Consider the following 15,321-nt stretch of genomic DNA (forward strand, 5'->3'; position numbering starts at 1 on the left):
GCACTATAAACATCTAAAAGATCCATGAAAAGGACTCTGGTTTATTAAGTCTTGTCTATAAATTGTGCATACCTATAAATATTGTACATAATGTCTCTGTTAATTATTGTTTTGTATCTTTTTGTTTCATTTAATTTGTTTAAAGATGGGCATATTTCACTTTACTAGGGGTTCCAGCTACTTGTAGCAGACTAAACACATGGCAAGAATTGCAAGAACTTCCCAGCAGCTGCCAAGAATTCTTAATCTTGGGGACCCTTCCTACTCTCCCTCTCAAAACATCAGCCACTAAAAACTCTTAGCTAGTAGAAGTTCTTGTCTGTCTAGAATATAACTTAATTACTAATTAATGTTCTTTACTGTACTGGGTTAATATAAAATAAAATTCTAAAGCTAATGTCTCAGCCCAGCTTTTGTAGTACTCATTCATTTACTGTAGAAGTTTTTTTGTTTCTGTTTTTAAAATCTCTTCTTATATACAAGATTTCATATCATTAGTCTACTCAAAAAGAGAAAAACATGGGAAATAATTATTTAAACTCCCAAGTATTTATCCTAAAGAACTGGAGCTATAAAAATACCGTTAAATAGGTTGCAAAAATGACAACAGTAAGGTGGGGGGAGGGAGGGACACTCTCCTTATAAAAGAAAAAAAAAAGGTACTTTTACACTAAAGCCATTAAAGGCCCCAAAATTACTATAGTCCTGGGAACAAACCCCAGGACCTGCTATCTCTCCACATAGACACCTACCCTTTCTCCAGCCTCCTAAAAATTGTCAAGGTCATATCATCTCTATTATACTTTTAAAAAATATAAATATATTTTCCTTTTAAAAATTAAGCCTATGTCTAAATATAAAAGGGAAAAATAGTTTCCTATATTTGCCTAAAAACAAAAATTATATATGTACCAGAGGCCCGGTGCATGAAATTCGTGCACGGTGGGGGGCGGGGAGGGTATGTCCCTCAGCCCAGCCTGCACCCTCTCCAATCTGGGACTCCTCAAGGGATGTCCAACTGTCCGTTTAGGTATGTCTGACTGCCCGGTGTGGGATCGGGCCTAAATGGGGAGTCAGACATCCCTCTCACAATTCAGGACTGCTGGCTCCCAACTGCTTGCCTGCCTGCCTGCCTGCCTGATTGCCCCTAACTGCTTCTGCCTGCCAGCCTGATCAGCCCATAACCACTCCCCTGCCAGCCTGATCGACACCTAACTGCTCCCCTGCTGGCCCGATTACCCCCAACTGCCCTCCCCTACTGGCCTGGTTGCCCCCAACTGCCCTCCCCCTGCTGGCCTGGTTACCCACAACTGCCCTCCTCTGCTGGCCTGGTCCTCTCTTGCTGCCCTCCCCCTGCTGGTGTGGTTGCCTCCAACTGCCCTCCCCTGCTGGCCTGGTTGCCCCAAACTGCCCTGCCCTGCTGGCCTGGTTGCCCCAAACTGCCCTCCCCTGCTGGCCTGGTCCTCTCTTGCTGCCCTCCCCCTGCTGGTGTGGTTGCCTCCAACTGCCCTCCCCTGCTGGCCTGGTTGCCCCAAACTGCCCTCCCCTGCTGGCCTGGTCCTCTCTTGCCCTCCCCCTGTAGGCCTGATCGTCCCCATCTGCCCTCCCCTGCTGACCATCTGTGTCCACATGGGGGCAGCCATCTTGTGGGTTAGAGTGACGGTCAATTTGCATATCACTCTTTTATTAGATAGGATTATTAAAATAATTATATTATAATAAAACTTAATTTAAATAAATTACTTAATACTATTTAATAATAATAATACAGAATTGTTTAATCTAACATATTTAACTACCTTCCCAAAGTTTAAATTTTATAAAACATTTTTTGACCTAAAATTGACTTTAATTCATTCCAATAGACTCTAAAATGCCTCAAATATTTATTTTCTCCCTCATAAAAAATTTTCTACTTAAAATACATAAAAAACTTTGTCAAATAATAATAACTACATTGTACTTTCATTTATAACTCTAATTATTATTCTAAAATATTATATTTTACAGAAAAAATTCATATCATTTACATTACTCTATAAAATATCTAAATTTATAAAAATACAAACAAAAAATAAAAAACAAAATAAAAACAAAAAAATAAAAACAATTTTATTATAAAACTAACTAAATAAAAAATAATTATATAATTTTTATAACTTTTATTTAAAGTATTACTAATTCTTAAACTTTTTATTTTTCAAATATAAATTTTTTTTAAAAAACAATTTAATAAATTATATACTTCTCTCCCTATCTGTCCCTCCAAAACTTAACAATTCTTAATAAATAACAATACAGTGGGGCCTTGACTTATGAGTGTCCCGACTAACGAGTTTTTCGAGATATGAGCCATTTCTCGGCCGATTTTTTGCTTTGAGTTGCGAGCTAAAATTCGGGTTACGAGCCAGCTTCAGATACCCCACCACTAGTTGGCACAGCGAATGTCACAGTGAACACCACAGCATCAGCCCAGCATCACGTGTCTCACTCATTCACTTTTTGATTTGACATACGAGTAATTTGAGTTATGAGCTCCATCACGGAACGAATTAAACTCGTAAGTCAAGGCCCCACTGTATATTTCTTTACGTAAGTTCAATAAAACCTATTTCCAATTATAACTATGTTAACCAAAATAAAAACTAATAATAGGCCTGCTTATAGCAGCCATGCCTTTACCACCTTTTACAAGACTTAGTCCATCCAGCATTCCACAAAAATCCCTTACAATCTACAAAGACAGGCCATTTTTAAACACGCCCATTCAACATTAAAAAACATACTAATAAAACAAAAACAAAAATAGGACTCAAGGACCCAATGAATTATTAACATAGAGAAAAGGATATGCATGTGTTTCTACCCCCCACAGGGCCACTGTGGATTCCAGGTCATAGGATTAAACCCTATCATGGCATGGCATGGTGACTACCAAAACTCCTCCGGCCACTATAGTATAACTTTTACTAATAATCTTACTGACAATAGCCTGATTTGCACCAGTTACCCCTATGTCTTTGTTATGGGCCCCAATCTACTAATAAACCATAGTTCATATTTTCTAGTACAGGTTGAAAAAGGAGCTTATTTTGCATCCTGTATTACCACCCAGAATATTACTTCATTGAACATCAACACTATTATGATACTTAGAAGACAAGCAAAAATCCTAATACCTGTTAATCTCACCAGGAAATGGCAAGGCTCATCAGCTATCAAAGTCTTAAAAAGAGCATTAAGCCAATTACGGCCCCAAAATTTTTGGAGAATGCTCGTTGCAGCCATTATTTTGGCTGTTATTCTTACCACTGCCAGCGTCGCTGTGGTGGCCCTTTCTGAGTCTATACAGACTGCCATATTTATAGACAACTAGAGGCCCGATGTATGAAATTCTGCAAGGGGCTCAGCCCTTGCAGCCCTGGCTTTGTCTGGAAGGTCATCTGGAAGGATGTCTGGTCTAATTAGCATATTACACTTTTATTATTATAGATATGGCCTATAATTTAACTAGGAAATTCACTATAGACCAGTACATAAATAAATATTAACTAGACTACAGACAATAGAAACAGCCATTAAGTATCTGGGGGAAAGACAGAACACCGTAGCACACAGACAAGTGCTTATTTGTGATTGGAAACATAAGCACATATGTGTCAACCCTTTAAAATGGAATAATATTCATCATCAGTGAATTGATGTTAAAAAGCATCTATGGGGGCCTCCTGGTGCTTACCACAGACTGTGTTCTTACCCTAACTGTACAGAAATAGGAGGCAGAGTAAACTCACCCCATATACACCTCAGCTCAGGCCCTTTGCCTGGTCTGTATTGTAAATGGGAAGACATGGAAGAAAAAAAAGCATCTATGGGGAATCCTATATAATAAAAGCCTAATATGCTAAGTGTCTAGTTGCCCGGTCGTCTGTTCAACCAATCAAAGCGTAATATGCTAATGATATGCTAAGGCCGCTCAACCACTCGCTATGATGTGCACTGACCACCAGGGTGCAGACGGTCGACCAGTCACTGTGACATGCATTGACTACCAGGGGGCAGATACTCTGACTGGTCAGTTAGCTTGCTGCTGGGGTCCGGCTGATTGGGACTAAGCGAGATGGGCCAGACATGCCCTGGAGCCCTCCCACGGTCCCTCCCTGGCTGGCCAACCTCCTGTGTCTCTCCCTCACCCTGACCATGCACCAGTGGAGTCCCTCTGCCTTGCCTGAACCCTCTTGCAATCCAAGACCCCTCGGGGGATGTCAGAGAGCTGGTTTTGGCCTGATCCTGCAGGCCAGGCCAAGGGACCCCACTGGTGCATGAATTCGTGCACCAGGCCTCTAGTCTTTCATAATAACCTTACTAAAAAAAAAATAAGCATATTGCAAAGACAAATTAAAAAGTCCTTACTTACTATCAATAAACATGAAAAACAAACTACTACTTGAAATATGGTAAAGGAACATTTAAAATGAATAGACCCCACCACATGGTTTCCTAATATCAGTTGGTACCTGATTGGACACACCAATGCTGTCATTGTAATTCTCTTTGTTTTTCTTATAGTCTACAAAATTAAAACTCAAGCAATGAACATGCTTCACAGACCCCAATCTTCCAAAGCAAAAAACTCACTGCCTCCCTCTGTCTTCTGTAGCCAGCAAAGTCCTAAGTCCCAGTACCTCAGAATGTGACCTTATTTGGAAACTAGAGGCCTGGTGCACGAAATTTGGGGGGGGGTCCGTCAACCCGGCCAGCTCCCTCTCACAGTCCAGGACCCCTCGGGGGATGTCTGACTGACGGCTTAGGCCCTAAGTATCAGTCGGACATCCTTAGCACTGCTACGGAGGCAGGAGAGACTTCTGCCACTGCTGCTGCACTCACCAGCTGTGAGCCCAGCTTCTGGCTGAGTGGCACTCCCCCTGTGGCAGCACACTGACCACCAGAGGGAAGCTCCTGTACGAGTGTCTGCTCCCTGGTGGTCAGTGTGCATCATAGTGACTGGTCGTTCTGCCATTTGGTTGATTTGCATATTAGCCTTTTATTATATAGGTTTTATATAATTGTAGAAATAATTGGTTTAAATGAGTTCTTACAAGTATAGGCTGAGGCCCTAATCTAATAAATGACTTTATAATGGGAAATTTGGACACAAACACATAAACAGTGAGAACACCATTAAACATGATGCAGCAGGAGCCAAAGAACACCAGAGATCTCCAGCAATCCCCAGAAGCTAGGTGAGAGGCCTGGAACAGAGTCTCAAAGTCTGAACAGGAACCAATTCAGTTGACATCTTGATCTCTGACTTTTAGCCTCCAAAACTATGGGAAAATCCATTTCTATTGTTTTAAGCCACATAAAAAAGTTTAGAAGTGCAGTACAAAGAATAGTTTTTTTCTAAACTATTTGAAAACAAGTTGCTAAACACATACCCCCAAGTTCCTGAAAACCTTAGTATATAATTCTTACAAGGACATTCAACTACATAGTCACAATGCTATCAAGATCAGGAAATGCTCATACATTACCTCCATCTGATCCTCAGACCTTATTTTAAGTTGTATCAATCGACTCAATAATGGCCTTTACAGAAGGAGGATCCAGTCCAAAATAAGATATTGCCTTCATTTATTATGTCTCTTTTTTCTCCTTCATGCCAATCGAGCTCCTCAGTCTATCCTTGACTTTTGTTACCCTGATCCTGTCGAAGATTACAATAGGAGACTGTCTGTCACTTTGGGTATGTGTGGCATTGCCTCATTATTAGATTCAGGTAATAATGGCACAGAAGGGATGCTATGTTCTTCTCATTCCATTCTATGGACGGCCCAAATTTCAGTTTGTTTCATTACTGATGACATTCACTTTGACCACATGATTAAAGTAGTGCCTGCCAGATTTCTGTTCTGTAAGATTTTTTCCCCTTTGTAGTTGTATTAGTTTTCTGTGCTTGCTGTGACAAGTTACCACAAACTGGGCGGCTTAAAATAACAAATGTATTCTCTCACTGTTCTGGAGACCAAGAGTCTGAGAGCAAGATGTCAGGAGCCAAACTCCCTCTGGAGGGTCTAGAGAAGAATCCATGCTTTGCTTCTTCCAGCTTCTTGCTGACTTTGTTGGCATTCTTGACTTGTGACTGCATCACTCCATAACCAAGTGGAATTTATTCTGGGATGCAAGGCTGGTACAATACTCACAAATCAATAAATGTGATACATCACATTAATAAAATGAAGGATAAAAATCACATGATCATATCAATAGAGGCAGAAAAAGAATTGGACAATAACCAGCACCCTTTTTTGATAAAAACTCTCAGTAAAGTGGGATTAGAAGGATCAGACCTCAAAATAATAAAGGCCATATATGACAAACCTACAGCCAACATCATACTGAATGTGCAAAAACTAAAACCTAAGAATAGGAAGAAGACAGGAATGTCTGTTTTCACCACTTATGTTCAACATAGTACTGGAAGTCCTAGCCACAATGATCAGGCAAGAAGAAAAAATAAAAGGCATCCAAATTGGGAAGGAAGAAGTAAAACTGACATTATTCACAGATGACATGATATTATACATAGAAAACCTTACAAAAATCTACCAAAAAAGTACTAAAGTTAATAAGTGAATTTGGCAATGTAGCAGCATAGAAAATTAACATCCAGAAATTGATAGCATTTTTATATACTAATAATGAACTATGAGAAAGAGAAACTAAGAAAACAACACCATTTACCATTGCAACAACAACAAAAACTATACCTAGGAATAAATTTAACCAAGGAGGTAAAAGACCTGTACTCAGAATACTATAGGACATTGAAAAAACAAATAGAGGAAGATGCAAACAAGTGGAAACATATTCTGTGTTCATGGATTGGAAGTATTAACATTACAATGTCTATACTACCCATAGCAATCTATAGATTCAACACAATCCCCATTAAAATCCCCTGTGGCATATGACACAGATCTGGAAAAAATAATCCAAAAATGTATATGAAACAAAAAAAGACCCCAAATAGCCACAGCAATCTTGAGAAAGAAGAACAAAGTTGGAGGGATCACAATACCAGATATCAAATTACACTACAAAGCCATTATAATCAAAGCAGCCTGGTAGTGGCACAAGAGAAGGCATATAGATCAATGGAACAGAACAGAGACCCCAGAAATTGGCCCAAGCCATTATGCTCAATTAATATTTGACAATGGGGGCAAAAGCATACAATGAAGTAAAGATAGTCTCTTCAATAAATGCTGGTGGGAAAATTAGACAGGTGCATGCAAAAGAAAAAAAAAGAATTTAGATCATCAACTTACATCATACAGAAAAATAAACTCAAAATGGATAAAAGACTTAATTGTAAGTCATGAAACCATAAAAATCTTAGAAGAAAACATAAGCAGCAAAATCATAAACATCTCACATATTATAATTTTCACAGATACATTTTCCAGCGCAAAAGAAACAAAGGAAAAATAAACAAAAGGGTCTACATCAAACTAAAAAGCTTCTGCACGGCAACAGAAACCATGAACAAAATGCAAAGGGAACCCACTGCATGGGAGAACATATTTGCAAATGATACATCTTATAAGGGGTTAATTCCCAAAATATATAAGAACTCATACAACTCAACAAAAGGAAGACAAACAATCCAATTTTAAAATGGGCAAAGGACCTAGAGTCCTAGACACTTCTCCAAAGATGGCAAAAAGATGGTGAAGAGACATATAAAGAAGTGCTCCAAGTCACTAATTATCAGAGAAATGCAATTAAAACGACAGTGAGATATCACATCATACCTGCCAGATTGGCTACCATCAATAAATCAACAAACAAGTGCAGGCGAGGATGTGGAGAAAGGGGAACCCAGTACACTGTTGGTGGAATGTACTACTAGACTTGTACAGCCACTGTGGAAAACAGTGTGAAATTTCCTTAAAAAATTAAAAATAAAACTGCCATTTGCCCCAGCAATCCCACTTCGAGGAATATATCCTAAAGATCCTGAAACAGCAACCAGAAAAAATATATACACCCCTGTGTTCATAGCAGCACAATTTACAATAGCTAAAATCTGAAAATAGCCCAAGTTCCCACCAGCAGATGAGGGGACAAAAAATCTGTGGTATATTTACACCATGGAATACTATGCAATAGTAAAAAAGAAGGATCTTACCCTTTGAGACAGGAGGGACCTGGAGAGTATTATGCCAAGTGAAATAAGCCAGTCAGAGAAAGACAAGTATCACTTGATCTTATTTATATGTGGAATCTAATTAACAAATTATACCACTGAACAAAATTGCCTCAGAGACATGGAAGCATGGCACAGTCCGACGGATCTCAGAGGTAAGGGGTGCAGGGGAGCAGTCAGAGAATAACCAAAGAAATTCTGTGCATATATGCATAGTCCTTGGACACAGACAATAGTGTGTGAAGGCCTGTAATACACTCAACAATAACAATAAATAAATTTTTAAAGTAAAATATATTGCTTTTTTTAAGTCCATACTACCCATAACTATCCTACAGATTCAATCAAATTCCTATCAAGATGCCAATGGCATATTTCACAGAACTAAAACAAATATTCTAAAAATGCACATGGAATCACAAAAGAGCAACAGCAATCTTGAGAAAGAGCAAAGTTGGAAGAATCATGCTACCTGATGTCAAAATATACTGCAATGCCATAGTAATCAAAACAGCACAGTACTGGCACAAAAAGAGACATATAGATCAATGGAACAGAATAGAAAGCCAAGAAATAAACCCACACCTTTATAGTCAATTGATATTTTACAAAGGAAGAAAAACATACAGTGGGGTAAAGACAGTCTCTTCAATAAATGGTGTTGGGAAAATTGGACAAATACATGCCAAAAAAATGAAACTAGACCAACTTATTACACAACACAAGAATAAACTCAAATTGATTAGACTTAAATGTCAGCTACAAGCACATCAGGAGAGTTATTGTACAGGTGCTGACAGGGCAAAACAAAACAAAACAAACAGGAACATACAAAACATCCTGCCAACAGCAAAAACAACCACAAAAGAAAAGAGAATTAGAAAAGAGAAAAGAGAACAAGAATAATAAACAATAAAGAAATAGAGAAAAAGATAATATTATTAGTAGTAAAATAACAAATAAAGTTAATACTGGAAGAAAAAGGGGGCAGAAAAAAGATTCTGAAGGAAGGGAGAGCAAAAAATAAGAGTAGAGAATAGCAAAAGGGAAATGGTAAAAAAAAAAAAGACAAGAAGACAGAGAAAGTAAGTTAATAAACTATGCAAAGGTAAAGTGAAAGAATGAATGGAAAAGAAAAAATAGAGTAAGAAAAGGAAGGAGTGCAATAACAGATATGAAAGAAACAAGAGAGAAAAGAGCAAAAATATCAACAACAATAATACCCAAGCAATACAGATGAAAATCCTATATAATAAAGAGGTAATATGCAAATTGACCCTCACTCCATTATGCTGTCACTAGATGGCTGCGCCCACAGCAGAGGCAGGGTTCCTGTAACGAGCCGTAAGGAGCGATCAGCAGGGACTTGAGGCTCCGTGGCACCAGGCCAGGGTGGAGGACCTGAGGCTGTGCCCCCTGGGCCGGGGGACCTCAGGCAGCGCCCCCCACCCAGTGGGGCTTGACGGGGGACCTGAGGCCATGCCCCTGCCCCAGTTCTGGGCCAGGGGACCTGTGGCCACACCCCCCATCCTGGCACCAGGCCAGGGGACCTGAGGGTTCACTGGGGGACCTGAGTCTGCATCCCCCACCCAGTGGGGCTTGATGGGGGCCCCCACCTGGCAGGGCTTGATGGGGGTGGGGCTGGCCAGGTCTGGGTCTCACGTGATTTCGAGGTGCACATGGGTGGGCGGGATTTGACTCTGGGTCCTTCAGTGTGCCCCGGACTCTGACAGGAGGAAGATTTTCATATACATTTTACTAATTTTCTTTCATCTCTGACACTTCTATGATAGAGAAAGGGCAAATAGCAATATTAAAATATTTCCTCTAATTAATTCCCTTTTAATGTGCATGAATTTCGTGCACCAGGCCACTAGTATTGAATAAAAGAACAACAACAGAAAGCTAGCCAAGTGATGTTCATCTAGGCATATTATGAACACTGAGGCTCACTCTTTTGTATGATGATTTCAGGTCCCTCCCACCCCCAGAGATACTATTGTGTCAGTGAATGTCAGGAGCTGTCCAAGTTTGGCTCTTGGCATCCTGTTGTAACTGTGGTTGGTCTGAGGCTCTCTAAGGACCATCTCCTCCTGTCAGTTAGTCCACTCCCCCTCCCCAGGTTACCTGATTTTCCTCCAGTGTCTTCTGAAGAGAGTCTTTAGGCTGGAGCCAGGCTAGCATAGCAAGGGTGTGGGGCCCTGTCTAAGACTACACCGGATGATTCAAGGCCACTCTAAGCATGAGCTAATCGGGGGCACTCAAAGTTAGATACTTTATGCAGGTGCAAGGTTTACACTGCAAGCTTTACAAAATGCGGATGGCAAAGTGCCTTTTTTGTTTGAGCTTGTTTGAGCATGTACTAGTATATATAAGCTGTCACTAACCAGCCTGCAATGGCTGCTTTTGTGTGGAATAAAGCATATCCCATTTGCCTGCCTGTACACACCTGTTTTTCTGATTTCCTTCACCGAGGAGGGTCAAATCCCTGGCTGAAGAGCTCCCACCTGAGGAAGAGCTAGTGGGTTCCCTGCTTAGAGATTACACAATCAGGCACTCAAGGAGGGGAAACTAAATCTCTGCGTCAAATTCAAACCCCTCAGTCTCTACCATATCCTCCAACTCTAGTTCCCCCTCTGGTGGCTCAGATTGGATACAACCTGCCACCATTTCTGCAGAGTGTCAGCTGCCCTGGGCTCGGTGGGATTGATCAAAGGAGTCTCCAGGTGACAATGTTGTCTTCTCTGCCCACAGGAGAGCCTGAGCATTTCCTCCTGGTCCCAGACAACAGCATTTGAAGGTCTTACTCTTGGAATGTCCTGCTCTGAGCTGCTCTCTGGCCCCCACTTAACTGTGCCCAGGGGGTGTCTGGGGCTTCAGAGAGCTGAACCAAACCCTTTCCTGTTGGGGTGGTATTCCCAGCCTGCAGAGGGAGACATGTTCCACCCTCCTCCTGGCACTTAGGAGCCTGACTACTAAACTCACAGGGATCTCGGATCTGCCTCCCCACAATGCAGTCACAGACCCAACTCTTGCTCGTCTGTCTCCCCAATATGAGCTTTCCTGGAGGATGCCATCCCAAAACCCCAAACCCTGCTCTTCAAGGACCCAGTGTCCTTGCACCACAGGTCCAAGGAGAAGGGGTTACAAATGCAGGACTCTGGTCTCTCCACATGGCTGGTCTCAGTAAAGTTGGGGCTGAGAGTCCTAGCTCCACTCATGCTCCCTGCTCTCCTCAGTGCGGGTCAAAAATCCTCATCTGCCTGCCTCCCAGCCCACAGGCTGGAGCAGTCCCCAGGGCTCCACGGGTGGGGGAGGGTTTCCGCACAATTCAGCTGCTCCTGGGACTCTCCACATTGCCTTTCAGGAAAGCACACGTCCCTCAATGTCACTGCAGCGCAGCCTTCCCAGCAGTCAGCGCTCCTTCCCAGGCTGGCAGAGTCCCCCCCCCCCCCCACCCTCCCCCGGCCCGCATTGCCCCCCCCCCCCTGCCTGATGCTGCTCGGGCTCTCCTTCCAGTCTCTGGGCTAGCGGTTTAGGGGTTTGGGATCCCTGCATGGGGATGTGACCGCACACTCCCAGAGGAGGGCACTTTGCAGTTAATAGGAACTATTTTTTGCCAAGCATATAGTTCCATCTTCCATTGCACTTTACTTCCTAAGACGGTCCTCACAACCTCAAATCACACTCTTGTGGGTTGTCAGCAGGGATGTCGTTTTTGCAATTGCCAAATTGCATGTGGATTTTGTAGTGAGCCACTCAGAAGTGTGGAGCAAGTGTGGTGGGGAATGCGCCAGCCTCTCTCAGGGAAGTGCAGGCTTGCAACACAGAGCCGACTCCAGGAAATTCTCAGAACTTCACACTTGTTGAATGTGTACTTTATGCCTTGAACTGGCCCATGGAGACACGTGAACAGCACATAGGATCCTTGCCCTCATGGATTTTAGTCTAGTGGGAGAGACAAATGCAAAGGAAATGTCTGGGAATTATAAATTGTAGCAAGTGCTATGAGGCCACTTTAGATGGGACGATTAGCTCTCTGAAGAGGTGACATTTGAGTTGAGATCTAAAAATGAGCCTGTCAGGGAAGAGCTGGGAAAACAACGGACACAAGGCTTTGAGACAGGAAAGAGCATGATGTGTTTAAAGAGCCTGGCAGAGTGCTGGAGCCTCGTGGCTGAGAGGAGAACAGAGCAAGGACAAGGAAGACACTGTGGCCCTTCTAAGCCATGCTGAGGCGTTGCTCCCATCTTGAGGGGGATAGGCAGAATGATATGATTTATGTTTGTCCAAATCATCATGGTTTCTTGTCTAGTCTTCCTTTCTAGAAGCCCCTGATGGCACACTCCCTGTTTAGTGATTTCCAGGTCCTGTGGTGTCCTCTAGCACCCTAAAATCTACAACTTATAACACAGCCCCTAGAGTTGTTATTCTCAAAATTTAGAGTGAGTTAGAATTACTTGGGAAGCTTCATAAAAATTGGTATTCCAGGCCCTAACCCCAGAGACTCTGGTTTAGGGGCTTGGGATGGGAGCCAGAAACCCCCATTTTCTCAAACTTCAGTCTGTGTCAGGACTACCTGGATGGCTTATGATATACAGATTACTAGGACCCACCTTTAAGACTTCTGATTCAGCAGGCCTGGGATGGGGAGCAAGAATCTTCATTTCCTTTTTTTGATTTCTCTCTCTGCTCACCAAGAATCTTCATTTATAACAAGTTTCCAGTAATACTGATGCTACTGGTCCAGGAACTACACCTTAAGAACTGCTGCCCAGGATGATTCTAATAAAGGTGATCCCTGCGACCATGCTTGGAGAAACATAGGCCCATGGAGTAAAGCTAACCTTTCCATATGCCATAAAGATCCTTGTAGTATCTCCCTAGCCTACTGTCCTAGCCCCATTTTGTTCCACCCACTCTCTGCCCAGGCTACCCCCTAGCATTCTTTGCTCTCGGCACACAGAATTCTCACCATTCCTGGGACTTGTGATTGTGCACACTTTCAAGTTTTGCACCTGCTATTCCTTCTCCTTGCAATGCTCTATTCATAAACATTCCCTAAGACTCCTCTCGATTGTTACCCCATCTGTGTTGAGTGTCCCTGACTCTCTGCTTAGATGTTTGTGGCTCCTTTTTTGGATTACCTAATACTTTGTGTATATATCTAAGTGTTCAAAAGCTTTTTTACAGCATAAAATTCATTTTATATTGTGACCTAATAAACATATCCTATCTAATAAAAGACAAAAGGGTAATTAACCGCACCTCTGCTACGCTTCCCATTGGCTAATCAGCTAGATATGCAAATTAACTGCCAACAAAGATGGCAGCCGGCAGCCACACAGCTGAAGCGAGCAGGAGGTTTGCTTGCTCCAGTGATGGAGGAAGCCAAGGTTCCCCGCCTGCCGCGGCTCAGCTCTGAGCTCCAAAAGCAACAAAGTTTCAATTATAGAAGCTAAACAAACCCCAGATACCTGCTTTCAGCCAGCCATGGCCTCAGAGCTGGGAGCGCCAGTGAAGGCAACAGAGTTTCAATTATAGAAGGTAAATAAATCCCAGAATAAAAAAAAAAAAGAAAAAAAGGAGAGGCTGGGAGCTTCAGTCACAGGCCAGCCTGAAAACTGTCCTCAGTCCCTCACCCAGACTGGCCAGGCACCCCAGTGGGGACCCCCACCCTGAAGGGGGTGTGGCCAGCCTGAAAACACCCATCAGCCCCTCATCCAGGCTGGCCAGGCACCCCGGTGGGGACCCCACCATGAAGGGGGTGTGACCAGCTGCAAACACCCATCAGCCCCTCACCCAGGCTGGCCAGGCACCCAAGCGGGACCCCCACCCTGATCCGGGACACCCTTCAGGGCAAACCAGCCAGCCCCCACCCGTGCACCAGGCCTCTATCCTATATAGTAAAAGGGTAATATGCAAACTGACCCTAACAGCAGAAAGACTGGTAATGACTGGTCACTATGACACAAGTGACCACCAGGGGGCAGATGCTCAATGCAGGAGCTGCCCTCTGGTGGTCAGTGTGCTCCCACATGGGGGAGCTCTGCTCAGCCACAAGCCAGGCTGATGGCTGCCAGTACAGCGGTGGTGGTGGGAGCTTCTTCTGCCTCCTCAGCAGCGCTAAGGATGTCCAACTACAGCTTAGGTCTGCTCCCCGCTGGCAAGTGGACATCCCCTGAGGGCTGCCGGGCTGCCAGAAGGATGTCTGATTGCCAGCTTAGGCCCAATCCCCCGGGGAGCAGGCCTAAGCCAGCAGGTGGTCATCCCCTGAGGGGTCCCAGACTGCGAGAGGGCACAGGCAGGGTTGAGGGACCCCCCCCCCACCCTGAGTGCACAAATTTTTGTGCACTGGGCCTCTAGTGTTATTATAAAATATTAAAATAGAATTCTATACAATAATATTTATCTTAATATGTGCCCTAATATTTATTTCATTTTAAAAAATGCTGCCTATGACTTTAAAAATTGACAGAGGTATGAAATTCACAGTTTTAGTATCATTCCTCATTTCACATTATAATTATTTTTATATTTATCTCCTCAATTAAAGTGTAATTTATTTGAAGGTTAGGGCTGTATCATATTTATTATGTGTCTCCAAAACTGACTAGGAATGTTAGCATTTAGTAGATAATCAATAAATATTTACTGAGTAACTTAATGACTATAAGGGCCCTTTTCCTTTGATTGTCCTTATCCAATATTGATCTAAACATTAATGTCTAGCTAAACACAAGTCAGTTGGATCAACTGATAAGCCAAATGAATACCTATGTGGAAATCAACGAGTATCGACCCTTATCTCTTGCCATACATAAAAATTAACTCAAAATGGAATATGTGTTCTTCACATGACTGAGAGAGAAATCCTTTCATTGGTTTTCTTATAAGGCATTAATCCACCCTCCTAACCTCATTACCTTTAAGGACCCACTTCCTAAGACTATCACATTGGGAGTTACGATTTCAACATATGAATTTTGTGGGGGACACAAACATTCAGTTAAAACCTAAAACTATAAAATTTATAGGGAAAAAAGCACAGCAAACATTTTTTTTTTGCAACTTGGGATAGGCAATTACTTTTTAAAACAAAGCAAAAA

The 15,321-nt window shown here is 42.5% G+C and overlaps 1 non-coding gene across 1 annotated transcript; it reads left to right on the plus strand.

Annotated features, from left to right (window-relative positions):
• Positions 1–3,722: 3,722 nt before the first annotated feature.
• On the plus strand, positions 3,723–3,854 carry LOC111823730. Its single transcript, XR_002826801.1, has one exon. It is a non-coding gene; the product is annotated as a small nucleolar RNA SNORA51 (small nucleolar RNA).
• Positions 3,855–15,321: the final 11,467 nt, after the last annotated feature.

This window comes from Myotis lucifugus, unplaced genomic scaffold, assembly GCF_000147115.1.
Source record: "Myotis lucifugus unplaced genomic scaffold, Myoluc2.0 scaffold_640, whole genome shotgun sequence".
NCBI lineage: Eukaryota > Metazoa > Chordata > Mammalia > Chiroptera > Vespertilionidae > Myotis > Myotis lucifugus.